Consider the following 16470-nt stretch of genomic DNA (forward strand, 5'->3'; position numbering starts at 1 on the left):
GTTTTGAAAGGCGATTTCTTCCTTCTTTTTGCGTTTTGAGGTAGGTTTTGATTCGTTTTGTGCTTTTCTTGTGTTTATGCACATGTTTGGTGGGTTAGGGTTTTATTTTTGTTTATGTTTTGTTTGTTTGGTTTTAAGTTTTAGGGCGTGTCAGATTTTTAATCTGAATACCCTAGAGTTTGTTTTTCCCCTAATCTATCTTCCCACATGTCGGATTTTAAAATATGACATGTGGGGAGTTGTTCTACCCAAAGGATTCACATCGGACTTTACAGTCCGATATGAAAAAGTCAAGCTTTTTTCCTCCCGATTGAAATGTCGGACTTCAAAGTCCGACTTGTCAATCCTTTGTTTTTTCCTCGACTGATAGGTCAAACTTTAAAGTCTGACATGTCAGTTGGATCACTTTTCCCTTGGTTGCACATCGGACTTTAAAGTCCAATGTGCAAGTCATATGCTTTGCCAATGTTTAAAACCTCGATGTCGGACTTTAAAGTTTGATCTGCAAATCCAAGTTCTTCCCTAGCTGCAGATTAGACTTTAAAATCCGTCATGCAGCTACCTTTGCAAGTTTTCTACTTGCAGGTCAGACTTTAAAGTCCGACGTGCATATGATGTTTGTTTTATTTACAAGTTGGACTTTAAATTCTGACCTGCAAAGTTGTTCTTCCCACTTGCACATCAGACTTTAAAGTCTAATGTGCAAGTATTGGTCTTCTAACTTGTAGATCGAACTTTAAAGTCTGACTTGCAAGTTTTTGTCCAGTTTTTTCCCAAGTCCAGTCTAGCTCCAGATTCTTTTTCCAATTGATGAAATTTTCTCTTCTGATGTTGATAATGTTTAAAATACTAATGATTAGTATTGAATTCAGTACTTTGCAAATGTCTAAGCCTGCTCAAGGCAAATCATAGCATTCTTCAAGTTAGTTAGAGCCTTCACCAAGCAAGCCATCTGTGAAAAAAATGAAGTACAAGTATAATAAATACTTGAATATGTTCCGAGAGAGCTTAGTCGACTCCAATGTCAAAGAGATAAGAGATACAAAGATCGGTCATGTGAACATTCAAGAGTTCATTGATCGAGTCGAGAAATCCCCTTCACATATGGAAAACTTAATCAAATCAGAGTTGCACACGTATGCTTCTTTCCTAGTAGCAGCTCATGATCCAGATTTTGTACTTGCAGTGGTTGATCATTTAGATCCTAATACAAGATACGTGAAGGATGTAAATCAAAATATTATCATGAGACTAGACAATGTTTTCTTTAACAATGTGTTTAAGGGATCTCCAGTGGAAGAAGTAGCCGACATAACCAAAGATGGTGCTCAAGAGTATTATGAGAAGAATGAAGTGAAATGTAAGAAGATGACTAATACAGTTTTCTTATCTTTAGCCAGGGTTTCCACCACTTCAAGATGGCCTAAATACTTCCATATGAGTGATTTCAATGAAGAATACAATGATATGGTCACTATGCTAGCACGAGTGAAAGGTTTGTGAGATTCACATTACTTTCAGAACTGGATGTGCTATTACATGAGCATAATCAGAAAAGGGACTACCAAAATAGATTGGGGTGAGCAGATTAGTGATACACTTTGTGCACAGGTGAAAGAGGTCAAAACAACACTAAAGTTCTATATGACCTCGTACCTTGTGTATGCAACCACCTCTATGAGGTAATATCCAGGTTTGTCTACAAAGGGTGATAGAAGGTTAGTACCTATTTGGAACTATTATGATCAGCTTACAATCAATAATCAAGGAAGTCATTTCAGAAGGGTCACTGATGCCTTCTTTGTTGCCTGTAAGTGTATGTTTGATAAAGGTTTAGAGAAGAGAAGACTTTCAGAAGCAACATACAACAAAATTTCTTTCTTTGGTTGTGTATTCCTTCAATTTCCTACTTTTACATATATCCGCATAGGATGTTTTACATGTGAAACATTCATGTTGCCAAGGTATCCTTTAGATAAAATTATCCTCATGGAATTATGTCGACAATTGATTCATGTACATGAAAGGCAATCACAAGCTCATAAGACTGGCCTTAAATTTCCAAAAGCCATTGGCCGATTTTGAGTGATGACCAACCCAAAGGCCAAAAATATGGAGGAAGAAATGCAATGGAACACCATGATGAGGTTTAAGGCTCGTAATAATTTTGATTTTCGTGGGATGAAGAACAAAATCAAGAGGAGATATACACATGTATATTGGCTCGAAGATGTCCGGGCAGATTGTGAAAATGAGGAAGATGTGAGCAGAATGTATTTCAGTCGTCTCACTTTGGAACAAATTGAGAACCTGGATTTGGATCAAATCTTGGATACAATGGAAGATATTGATGACATAGTAGACCCAACCTACTTTGAACGAAAGATTGTCGATTCTCCCTTGCCACTCATCCAATGGTCCAGGAAGGAAAGTAAGTCTATTACTCAAAGAATTTCTCCTACTTTGGCTAATACTAATGCATGGTTGTTGAAAAAGGGGATTAGAATTAAACGAATTCCTTCCAATTCTGGTGATGATGATAATAGTGATGGTCCAATTGGCAAAACAGTTGAATTAAGGACCAAGAACAAAGCACATGTGCAAGCACCTCCATCAATCCCTTCGATACAATCTAAGGGAAAAGGACCCTAAATAAAATTCACTGTCAAAGGGATAAAGAAAGGTGAATCTTCATCAGTGACACAAGCTAAAGAGCCTAAAAAGCCAGCTATTGAACAGGTTGAGAAAGAAAAAGAACAAGAAGAAGGAGAAATTCCTCATGAAGAGGAAATGCAAGTTGAAGAACCAACTCATCAAGGTGAAAGTGATACCCCCACCACTTCATAGGTATCAACTCCTACACAAGTCATCGTTCATTCTATTGAATCAAATTTAGATCAAGAGGAAGAAGAACATGATGATGAGGGGTTGAATATAGAATTACCACAACAAGAGGGTGATCAACAATATGTTACATTGTCTAGTCTCTTGAGTTTTGATGATGTTCCTACATCCATTATTGAGTCTTCAATTCTAGACTTTACTGAATCTTTGGATCAAATAATTGTAGAGCAACAGTCAATGGACCTACCTTCCATAACAATAATGGCTGAAGCTCCACCTATTGTAAGTACTATTGTTGCCACTAAGACACCATCTACAGTTGTGACCACAGTTGTTTCAAAGGAGGCATCAATAATGGCTATTGTTGCTCCATCAATAAAATCACCATTTGTTACCACATCCTTTCCTTAGCACCAGTAATTCCATATTCTGCTGCTATGTCTTCAAGTCAAAATGTGTCTTGAATACCATCTTCTACTCAGAAGGAGGCCACAACTCCATCTACCAAACCAGATTTACCACCATGGATGGATATAGTAGCACCTAAAAGGAAGAAACAAGTGATTTCACCAAATGAATTTGATTTTGAGCAGTTGGCTCCTCCCAAAGCCAAAAGCACTAAAAAAGTCAAAGATTGTTTCTCGGGTGTTGGTGGATCCTGCTGCAAAAAGAAAAATGCTGAGGTCATGGTGCCATCTTCAGATAAGAACAAGGATAATATTCAACCTGGAGATTATACTATGCAGACTGTAGAACTTGGAGTGGAGACACATGACAGTGTCAAGTTAGACTCTCAAACTGCTTTCAATTCTCTTGTGCGAAGGTTTGATCAAGAAATAGACGAAAATAATGAATGGAAGTAGAATTGTGATAAGGTAACTCGTGTGCTTCTCAAAGTCACACAATCTTCTCAGGAGGTTGAGCTGATTGTTTTCACAATTGATACTAAGGCTCTCAAAAAAGTGGAACAAGTGGGCATCAAGGGTCAAATGGTGGACGAATGGATTGCCCGTTTGAAATCAAAGGGCTCTCATCTTCTAGATTCAACGATTAAGTTGTTGACCGACTTTGAGGTTGTTCAAAGTCAAATGCAAGGTGTCAAATCTTCTTTATCTCAAGAGGTAGAAGATATGAAAAGAGCGTAACTCTTTGGGGTAACTCTGTCATTATTATCTCATAAGAAGGAAATAATAAGGTCAATGATTATGGAGCTGGATTGGGCAAAGAAAGAAGGTGATGATGAGATTGACCATATTTCAGCAAGGATAGCTAAGATTCCTTGTTATTTGTATGATGATAATCAAAAGCTTGTGACCAGTGACACTATCATACAAGAATTTTTTTCCCTAATAGATCACTGTACAGAACAAGATTTCACATTGAATGCATTTGATAAACTGCTTGAGATACAGGTTGGTTTTGAATTTCTTGCCTCAATGTTGAAAAATGAAAGAAAAAAGTATGTGAAACCTGGAGATGCAGTTTCTAGAGTTCACGCCATCACTAGTTCTACCACAATTCCGGACAAAGCCGAGATGGAAGTTGTTTTGGCTCGGCTCAAAGAATTCAAGAAAATAAATGAGGAGGAGAAAGATGAATAAAGTGTCCCCCATTGACACTATCTTTTCATGTAGTTACATTCCTAGTTACTATAAATTTTCTTGCAGTTGCATTTTCATTTTATACAGTAGTTGTAGTCAAGTGGGACTGTGCAATTGACTTAGTCAATTGTGCCCACCTTTTTCTCAACTTCTTTATCTATATAAGGAGGACCTCATTTGTACATATTTATCTTGGATTATGCTTAGCAAAACTCTGCCAAATTTTTATCTCAACTAAGACTGTGTGCTTTTTTTTGATGTAAAAGTTGATTCAAAGAAATAAAGATAGCAATCTGCTAGTTTCCAAACTTTGTGTTGGGCCGAAGATTGTGATTATGATTGGAATCATTCTTATATTTAGTTATCATAATCATTTCTTATGCACTTGAATATTTTTTGGTGAAAATTCTGAAAAAAGAGAATTACATGCCCTAAGCTTACACCCGAATTTTGTTTTCATAAGCTGTTGAAATACCCAAGATTCCAATAGGGAACCTCCCCTTGTTGAGAGGAAAGACTTTGTCTTAGCATTGCTTGTTAGGCCCAATATGGAAAGCTAATGTACTGAGAGGGGAGGGGTGAATCAGTACTTCAAAACTTTTCTTCAACAATAACTTTACTGTTAAGCATAAATTGAATAGTGCAGTAACATAATATAATGCTAAAACAAATAAATAACAATCATACATGATTCACTCCATAACTCATATATTTTGGTTACGCAGAAACTCTTGGTTAGAGAGAAAAAACTGCGATGGGGATGATACCCACAACTTCACTACTACAATAATAAAGGTTGCTCGGTTAGAGCTACATGTTTAGCTATTTCTGATAGCTTACCCTATTAGGAGTATCAAGATCTGTTGGATCTACCTTGCTAAAGGATTTTACAACACTTATTCTAAATGCTGTACCTGGTTAGAGGCTTTACAATTTATAGACTTTGTTAGAGTCTTTTACCTTGTTAAAGGTTTCTCTTACAACTTCAAAATATTACAATAAATCATTACAAATATCTACAACTTTACATCTGGAATGTTATAGCAGATTCTATGTGCTCAAAATAAGATTACCTTGCTTATAGCATACCTCGGTAACCCATATATTAACTCGGCAAACCCTTCTGTTTACTATGTTCCTTGACTGTTCTCTGAAATCCTTCTCGGTGACCTCTGTGTCTCTATAACAGTCATAACACACTGTGATATCTCATGATTTTCGTTTTTGTATATCTCTTGCTTCACACACACATGCACATATATACTTGCACATCTCTCTAATCCTGAATTAATGTTGTATAAATAGATCTCTTATGTCGGTGATCTTGTCCATGCTTCGATCTTACAAAGATGATTTCTCAAATGAATAACCATGCAAAATATTTCATTGGTTAGATGATCTCAAAATCATACACAATCTTTAAGTGCAATTTCCAATGTGATAATGGTTACTTGTTCCTCGATCTTTGTAACACGTTTCCCATATATGTCCAGGTTCAGTGTATCTGGTAACACGTTTCACTCGGTGTGTGTTCACTCGGTATATCATTCTTGCTGCTCGGTAGACATAGAGTGTTACTCGACAGAGTGTTCGGTGTATACTACGCTCTGAGCCTACTTTCTTCTATAACCGACTGCACTGTGCTTACCGACTGAAAGATTCGGTAGAAGTAACCGACTAGAATATATAGAATAACTTTGAACATAAGACTAATGACAATCTTAGTAAGTAGTAACATAGCTATGTGTGAAATATATATTTTATCATTAGTACGCTGGTGACAAAATATTCACCCAACAGGTTTTGGCGACTCTGCTAGGAAGCGACGTGCAACCGATATTTTCTCTTTTGGTTTGCAGTGCACTTTTCATTGTAATATATGTATTTCTAATTTTCTCAAAGTACTAATCTGGCTGATCGAATTTACACTTGTGGACAACAAGCAATAGGAATTGTTGATCCTACCTTTGAGTTTTTGTAGCAACATAATTTTCCTTTTGTGACTACTCCATGGACGTGATCTCCTTTGCAATGGACACGAAGGTTTCCTCCTACTGCACATCGGTCTCCTATACCAAGTGAGGCGTCAAGTTTGCAAGTTGTGGTTGTTCCATTTACAAATCGTTTTATAATACCACCGTATAATCCATTAAGGATGGTTGTCTCAGGTCCTTGGGGTACTGTGTTTGGTCCTTTGAGCCTAACGACACCTTTACATGAACTTCCAAAAGGAACAAGAAAGAATTTGCCTAAGTTTTTGGGAGATGGTGCTCAACATCCTCATGAGCACATCACTGCTTTTTATATCGCATGTGGTGTTCTTGGTGTTGAACATGAAGATGTTTCTGTGAGATTGTTTATTGAAACTTTGCAAGGTGCAGTTGCTGATTGGTTTTATCATCTTCCAAATAATTGTATTACAAATTGGGCTAGCCTTAGAACAAGGTTTGAGGCAAGGTTTAAACCCGTTGAAAACGATCATGCACTTTAAGCGCAATTAACTAAAATGAAGAAGGAACCAAAAGAGCCTATGCGAGAATTTGTGGCGAAGTTTAATAAGTTGGCCAATCGTATTCCAACCACTTCTCAACCTACTGCTAGAAAATTAAAATGTTTCTTTATTAATGCTCGATTGCCAGAAGTAAGTTTTCTTTTGCGTAGGGATAGTCCTACAGATTTGGCTGCTGCACAACAAATGGCCACATCAGTTGAAGATGATCTTATCCTTGCTGGTAAGATAAGAAAGGATCCTAACAAGGTTAGGAATAGTCAAATTGTTGACGCATCACTTTCTTCAACAAATTATGCTGATCCTATGATTCAAAAGCTATCAAATGAGTTGTTAGCAAGCAAATTTACTCTCAAGGGAATAATTCTTACCGTGATGTTCCAAGAATGACTTATCCAAATAATACTTCCAATTATGCTACGCGCAATCAAAACAAGTTACCTCCCACTCCGAAGAGGCTTGGATTGGAAGCACCGCCTGAGAACTCAGCTACAGGCTAGTATGAGGCTGAACAAAATGATCTTCCTTGATTTGGTGATGAAGATGCCACTTTTATTCAAGGAGATGATGTAGAATTGACTGACGACTCTAACATAAGATATATGCAGTATGAAGAAGATAATGTGCAAGATGTGCATGATGGAGATGTCTTTACAATTTTTACCCGTTTGCGAGCGCAAGCAACACAACCGCCTATCAATGCGAAGAGTAATGACTCCACACAAGTCAAGGATCTCAACGCTTGCCAATTGTTATGACTCCACATTAAAGATAAAACCATTTTACATCTCCTTGTTGGTTAATGGGCATGGGTTAAGTAATTGTGTAATTGATTCTGGAGCATCTGACAATGTCATGCCGACAAAAGTTGCCAACGCTCTTGGTTTAACCTTGACTAAGACGTTTGGTAGATTCTTTTCTATGGATAACAAGCAAGTCCCACTAATAGGTCAAATTAAGGATGCACAATTTGCTTTTGCCACATTCCTAGACAAGAAGATCAAAATGATAGTATTAGTAGGCGATGTGCTGGCTTCCTATGGCATATTATTAGGAAGGAATTTTTGTAGAGATGTTGGAGGAGAATTGAATATGGATATAACTGAATCACGTATTCTTGTCAAGGGAGAGATAAAAAATTTGTATCCAAAAAATGAATCACAATGCACCGTTGTGAAATCTGATGATCAACGGTCTCAGATTCTTTTTGAGTCATCAGGTATGGGCAATTATTTCTTATATATTGATGATGAGTTCGAAGTTGTACCTAAAGTAGAGGATGTTATTTCACTTGATGGAAGTTCAAGTGATTGTGAGAGTATTGCTGCTGAATCTGTGGGATCCTTAACAACACAAGAGCAACTTCTCAATTTTGATAATGTCTGTGTTGGTGATCCAAATGATGTTTGGATATTAGAGTTTAATGGTAGTTTTTATTCCACCGGATCAGGGGCAAGTATTGTTTTGGTGTCTACTGATGGTAAAATATTCCCATTTTCTTTCAAGTTACAATTTGACAATACTAATAATATTGTTGTGTATGACTTTTTTCTTTTGGGAATGAATGTTGCTAAGAAGAAAGGAATTAAGAATCTGCATGCTCAGGGAGATGCTGGATTGATTGTTTGTCAAGTCAGAAATATCTATCAGACAAGAAGCGATAGGTTAAGGCATTTTTGTAATCTTGTTTGGGACTCAATCGAGGATTTTGATGCCTTTGATCTATCTATTGTTTCACGAGAATTCAATGACAGAGCGGATTCCTTAGCAATATCCGCAACCTTGTTGATTCCACATAAGGATTTTCCAAGACCGACTTATACTATCAAGATGATTTTTGGACCAAGTGTTCCTGATAATTCTGACAATTGGCAGGTGTTCAATGATAATCAACACGTAATCAATTTCTTGCAGACTGTTGATAACTTTGATGATTTGTATTTTGATGGCAGTAAGTATCCTTCAAGAGATACCATTGAAAGTGTTGATGCAGAAACTAGTGAAACGTTCCTACAACTGAAAGGTAATAAGATTCCTAAGGGTCTTGTTTCTCTTGAAAAATTGTTTGACAAGCATGATCGTTATGTCAAAAAGCAACAAAAATCAGCTGCTAGTACAATGAAGTGTGAGCAAGTGAATATTGGAACGGATGAGAATCTGAAGATGATCAACATTGGAAAATGTTGTTCACATGAAGAAAAATGCAAATTTGTTGCATTATTGCAGCAATATATTGATGTCTTGGCCTACTCTTATGATGACTTGAAGTCTTTTCGTCCTAAAGAGATTCGTCATGACATCCCGTTGAAGCCAAGTTTTGCTCCTTTTCGTCAAAAGAAAAGGCGGTACTATCCGAAGAATTATGATACCATCTTTGCCGAAATCCTGAAAATGCTAAAGGCAAGGATAATCTTCCCTATTCACCACTCCACCTAGATAGCTAATATTGTGCCCGTGCACAAGAAGAATGGTGAGATCCGAATATGTGTTGATTTTCGGAATTTAAATAAAGCATCTTGGAAAGACAATTACCCGTTGCCTATCATGGATCAATTTTTACAAGTTGTCACTAGATCTGAGATGATGTCCATGTTGGATGGATTTTCGGGTTATAATCAAGTGGAGGTTCTTGAGAAAAATCAACACAAGACTATGTTTACTACACCTTGGGGTACCTTTGCATACCGCAGAATGCCTTTCGGGTTGATAAATGCAGGAGCATCTTTTCAGCGTGCAATGGATTTGTCTTTTCGAGATTTTCTTGGTAAGATAATTGTGGTTTATCTTGATGATTTAACTATTTTCTCTAAACAACGTCAGTATCATTTTTGTCATCTACAACAAGTGCTAGAGAAGTGCCGACAACATAGGATATCTCTTAATCCCAAGAAATCAATTTTTGGGGTTACAAAGGGAAAATTGCTTGGAAACATTGTGTCTAAGGTATCAAGATTGATGTTGAAAGAGTTAAAGCTATTCACAATCTTTCCTTGCTGACAAGAAAAATTGTTGTGCACTCCTTTTTCGGTAAAGTAAACTTCTTGCAAAGGTTCATTCCAGATTTTGTTGAACAGTCAAAATAATCTTCAGATATTTGAAGGGCATCTCAAAGTATTCTTTGTGTTATCATGGTAATATAGTTGGATATGCGATTTCCCTTAATATTCATGGTTATGTGGATTCTAACTGGGCAGTTGATATTGATAGCAGAAGATCCACAAGTGCTTATGTGTTGACTTTATTTGGTGGTGCAATTAGTTGGATGAGTAAGTGATAGGTTGTGGTTTCTTTGCGGACTACTAAAACATAGTATATGGTAGCTACTCATGCTTGTAAAGAATCCATTTGGCTTAAGAGACTATGTTCATACGTTGGAATAAAACAAAGAGCTGTGATAGTTTATTGTGATAGTCAGAGTGCGATCTGCCTAGCTAAGAACCTGACATTTCATGCCCGGACCAAGCACATTGATGTTCAGTATCATTTTGTCAAAGATATGGTCGAAGATGGCAAGGTGAAGCTGGTTAAGGTAGAAACATTGAATAATGTTGTAGATTCTTTAACTAAGGCTATGAGCACATAGAAGTTCAGATGGTGTTCAGAGTCTATAGTCCTTATGGCCTCTAGCAATTGATTCATTGTGTTGATACTCCCTTTTCTCTTGCAAGGTATTCGACAAATGGGAGATTTGCTGGGAAAATGGTGTCTCAACCTTGCATTTATATGAGGTTACTATTTATAGTAGGTTTTAATTTCATCACAAAATGGTGCAAAAGTCTCCCCAAAGCTTCTAGTTGGCTAGATAAGCATTCCAGTTAAGTTTTATCACAAGATCACAACTAGTTTTGAAGTTATTAAAGTTTTTTTTGGAGCGGTCCAATGAAAGGTTTAAAATTAATTTTAAGGAATTTAAAGACCCCAAAAATCCTTGAAAAGTGGGTGTAAATATTATAGTGGTTTATGGGGTGATAGATCACTTTGTGAGATTTCCGATGCTTCAAACGGTTCGTCAATCGGACACACGGTTTGCAAGTTATGGTCTCCGGAAGTTTGTACTCTTGAAATAGGAAATATAATTTGTATTAGACACATAAATGAGTTGTAAAAGGGAGTGGAACATGTTGATGTGTGTTTCAACACGTCATAGGGAATCTAGATTGGAGATAAGGTCGGCTATACTTTATTGGGTGGTTTCAGCCCATGGTTTTGTAATACCCTTTGACGGTTTCTTGTATTGTATCTCCTATATATGAGGTGCGTGAGATAGAGGTTGCGTGTAAGAGTCTTATGGCTATTGAGTTACCTCTAAATCTATTATTAGTGGTACTCATGCGAAGAGCTTTCTCTACAAGTACATTATAATATGTTTTGATTGCTGAATAATATTTTTCACGACTTTTGGAGTGTGGGGTTTTTCTCCCGAAAGGGTTTTCTCCACGTAAATCACTGTGTTGTGGTTTGAATGTTGTTATGTCTATTTTTGTTTTCTGTAACTGTTGTGATGATCTGTAAAAAAAAATTCATTACCCTCTTCTCAAGGTTAGTGTAGGAAGTTGGTCCGCTACTTAACTTCCTTACAAGTGGTATCAGAGCTTGATCACCTTTGGTTTCAGTTGTGGTTTGTTGGGTTTTTTTGAACTAATCCATAAATGAGTGGGAGCTTGTGCAGAAGACAGTTTTTGATCTTGTTGTAGGAATTTTCATATGGCAAGTTTGTTAGAGAAATAGAGGTGGATAAGTTTAATGGAACAAATTTTGAGATGTGGAAGTTGAAGATGGAAGATCTGTGAATAGATCAATATCTATGGGATGTTGTTGATGCGAATGTCCAAAGGCCCTCAAATCCTACTGTGGTGGCTCAGTATGATGTTATGGACCGAAAAGCCAAGGGTCTAATCAGACTGTGCCTGACAATATATGTTCTGATCAATGTCCATGAAGAAAACTCTGCAAAGACGCTATGGACTAAGCTTGGTGAAATGTATCAAGCGAAATCTTTATTAAATCAGATTTTCTTGAGGAAGAAGTTGTATTCCTTGAAGATGGAAGAGGGTGGATGAATTATAGACCACCTAGAAGCATTCAATATGTTGGTGGCTCAATTAGTATCTATCGGTGTTAAGATGAACGAAGAGGAGAAATGCCAGATTTTGCTTTGTTCTTTGTCTGATTCGTGGGATTCTCTTGTTATGGCTATCAATAGTACTTTTGTTGTTTTGAGGTTTGAAGATGTGGTGGGTGCCCTACTTGGTGAAGAGATGCAGAAGAAGGTATCCCTTAGTTCAAAGGAACCCCTAACTGTTTGTGGAAGACCTAACAAAAAAGGTAAGAAGAATGAGAAGCACGATAAGTCCAAATCTTGAGGGAGATCTAAATCTCCTAGAAAGTCCAAAGTCATTTTCTGGAATTGCAATAAACCAGGTCATATCCATAAGGACTGCAAAGAAGAAAAGAAGAAGAAACAGAAAAAGCTTGATTCTGATTCTGAGTCTGAGAAGGAAGATGGTGATGCATTCATTACAGTTGTGGCAACTCATGTAGGTAATGATGCCTAGTTAATTGACTCAAGTGCATCTTTTCATATGACTTCCAATAGAGATTGGTCTGAATATGAATAATTTAATGGAGGTAAGGTGTACTTGGGTAATGATTCACATTTAGACATTGTTGGTCGAGGTAAAGTTAGGATCAGGTTTTCTGATGGTAGAATAAAAAGGATTAATGGTGTGCTATATATCCCTGGATTAAAACGAAATTTGTTAAATGTGAGCAAAATGATAGATGCGGGTGTGCAGGTAGTCTTTTCTGAAGTAGGATGTAAGATGATTAAGGGTGCTATGCTAATTGCTAGAGGTGTCAATTTCGACACTTTGTATAAGCTAGACACATACACTGTTGAGTGTAATAGCACTTATGAAGAAAGTAAATTTGTGGATACTTCATCAAAAGATTTAGGGTTTCACCTTCAGTAGATGGAAATGGCTTTTGAGTACCTAAGGGTTCTCTTTCTTTTGAAGCAAAGTTACCTGCAGAGAAGATTATGTTATGGCACCAAAGGCTTGGCAACATTGGAGAAAAGGGTCTAAGGATCTTGAAAAATAAAAAACTTGTTGAAGGTTTGAATGATTGTAACCTTGACTTTGATTTATGTGAGCATTGCATTTATGGAAAACAAAACTCCATTCAATTTTACTCGAGTTCTCATAAATCTTGTGGTGTTTTGGATCTTATTCATTGTGATGTGTTTGGTCCTGTAGATGTTCCTTCAATTGGAAAATCCACATATTATGTTTCATTTATTGATGATTTTAGTAGAAGGACATGGGTATATTTTCTAAAGAGTAAATATGAATTTTTTCAGTTGATTTAAAGAATTTAAAGCAATGGTTGAGTTGTAGACTAGAAAGAAAATTAAATGTTTGAGGACTGATAATGGCAGTGAATTTTGCTCTAATAATTTTGATAGATTCTATAAAGACTATGACATTAACAAACAAAAGAAAACTCCATATTCTCCACAACAGAATGGAGTTATAGAAAAAATGAATAGGACATCAATGGATAATGATAGGAGTATGTTGAGTGGTGTTGGTCTAGAACAAAAGTTTTGGGCTGAACTTGTTGCCACTGCTTGCTACCTGATTAACAAGTCTCCTACATCAGCTCTTTTTGATAAAACGCCTATGGAAGCATGGTCAGGTCACAAGCCTTCATTGAGACATCTTAGAGTTTTTGGTTGTGAGGCATATGTACATGTGCCAAAGGAGAAGCAAACAAAGTTGGAGAACAAGGTTGTGAAATGTATATTCATCGGGTACAATTATGGTGTGAAAGGATACAAGCTTTGAGACCTTGTTACACAAAAGGTAATTCATAGTAGAAGTGTTATTTTTAGAGAAATTAAGTCTCCTTTTGTTACATTGCAGCGAAAAAAGACTAAAAAGGAAGATGTGATTCAATTCCCTTCTACACCTGAAAGAGTTGAATCGAGACCCCTAGATAGCCAAGAATTTGAGGAGAGCTCGTCTAGCTCCGAATCTTCGGAAGAGGAGGAAGAACCTCCAACTCAGCTTGTTCGAAGGTCTACAAGACATAGACAACCACCTGAAAGGTATTCACCTGATGATTGGAGATGTATTTTTGCTTTGAATACTAATGTGGATGAACCAAAATCTATAGAAGAGGCATTAGGTATGAATGATGAAGATCTTGGAAGAATGCTATGGAAGAAGAAATGACAACTTTGAAAAAGAATGACACATGGGTCTTGTACCATTGCCAGAAGGACGAAAACCTGTTGGTTGTAAATGGGTGTTCAAGAAAAAGATTGATTCAGATGGAAGCATTGAGAAGTATAAAGCGAGGTTGGTTGCAAAAGGCTACTCTCAGGTTGAGGGTGTTGATTATGGTGAGATATTTTCTCTTGTTGCAAAAATGACATCCATTAGATTTTTGCTTTCTATTACTATTGCTTATGATTTAGAAGTTGAGCAAATGGATGTGAAAACTGCTTTCCTTCATGGTGATTTGGAGGAGGATATTTATATGACACAGCCAAAGCACTATGTGGTAAAAGGTAAGAGTAATTTGGTCTGTAAATTAAAGAAATCCTTGTATGGCCTCAAACAGAGTCCTAGGATGTGGTACCAGAAATTTGATACATATGTGTTGAGTTTGGGATTTGAGGGTTCTAAATCAGATCAATGTGTTTATTATAAATCTAATGGTGATCATTTCCTATACATCACATTGTATGTTGATGATATGTTATTCATTGGTAAAGAGAAAGGTATGATTTCAGAACTAAAGTCTCACTTCACTGCAAAATTTGAAATGAAAGATCTTGGTGCAACAAAGCACATTGTTGGAATGGAAATTAGAAGAGATAGAGAGAACAGAAAGCTATGGCTAGGCCAAAGTAAGTATGTGAATTTAGTGTTACAGAGGTTCAACATGCAGGATTGTAGACCATTGTGTGTTCCTTTTACAATTGGAATAAAATTATCTATTGAAGATTGTCCTACATCCCCATCAGACATGGAAGACATGAGTAGAGTGCCTTACCAGAGTGCAGTTGGAAGTTTGATGTATGCTATGGTTTGTACTAGACCAGACATTGCCCAAGTAGTGGGAGTCTGTCCAGATATATGTCTAATCCCGGTAGAGTTCATTGGGATGCAGTTAAAAGAGTCTTTAGATATTTGAAGGGTACCTCAGAGTATTCTTTGTGTTATCATGGTAATTTAGTTGGAGATGTGGTTTCCCTTGATATTCATGGTTATGTGGATTCAGATTGGGCAGGTGATATTGATAGCAGAAGATTCACCAATTCTTATGTGTTTACTTCATTTGGTGGTGCAATTAGTTGGATGCGTAAGCGACAGGTTGTGGTTGCTTTTTCCACTACTAAAGCAAAGTATATGGAAGCTACTCATGATTGTAAAGAAGCCATTTGGCTTAAGAGACTATGTTCAGACATAGGAATAAAACAAGGAGCCGTGACAATTTATTGTGACAGTTAGAGTGCGATTTGCCTAGCTAAGAACCTGACATTTCATGCCTGGACCAAGCACATTGATGTTCAGTATCATTTTGTCAAAGATATGGTCGAAGATAGCAGGGTGAAGCTGAGTAAGGTAGAAACTTTGATGAATGTTGCAGATTATTTAACTAAGGTTGTGAGCACCAAGAAGCTCAGATGGTGTTTAGAGTCTATGGACCTTATGACCCCTAACAATTGATTCATTGTGTTGATACCCCCTTTGCTCTTGTAAGGTGTTCGCCAAGTGGGAGATTTGTTGGGAAAATGGTGTCTCAACCTTGCATTTACATGAGGTTACTATTTATTGTAATTTTTCATTTTGGCATGAAATGGTGCGAAATTCTCCCCAAAGCTTCTGGTTTGCTAGATAAGCATTCCGGTAAAGATTCGTCACAAGATCATAGCTATTTTTTAAGATATTAAAATTTCTGTTTTGGAGGAGTCCAATGAAAGGTTTAAACTTAATTTTGAGGACTTTAGAGGCCTTGAAATGCCCTAAAAAGTGGGTGTAAATGGGATAGAGGTTTACGAGGTGATAGAGAAATTCATGAGATTTCTGATGCTTCAAACGGTTCATCAATCAGACACATGGTTCACAAGTTACGGTCTCCAGAAGTTTGTACTCCTGAAATAGGAAATATAATTTGTATCAGATACATTAATGAGCTGTAAAAGGGAGGGGCACGTGTTGATGTGTGTTTTAACATGTCATAGGGCATCTAGATTGGAGATATGGCCGGCTATACTTTATTGGGTGGTTTCAGCCCATGGTTTTGTAATATTGTTTGACAATTTCTTGTATTGTATCTCCTATATATGAGGTGCATGAGATAGAGGTTGTGTGTAAGAGTCTTATGGCTATTGAGTTAACTCTAAATCTTTGATTAGTGGTACTCTTGCAAAGAGATTTCTCTGCAAGTATATTGTAATATGTTTTGATTGTTGAGTAATATATTGGGTGGCTTTTGGAGTGT

Source organism: Cryptomeria japonica, chromosome 6 (assembly GCF_030272615.1).
Source record: "Cryptomeria japonica chromosome 6, Sugi_1.0, whole genome shotgun sequence".
In the NCBI taxonomy this organism is placed as follows: Eukaryota; Viridiplantae; Streptophyta; class Pinopsida; order Cupressales; family Cupressaceae; genus Cryptomeria; species Cryptomeria japonica.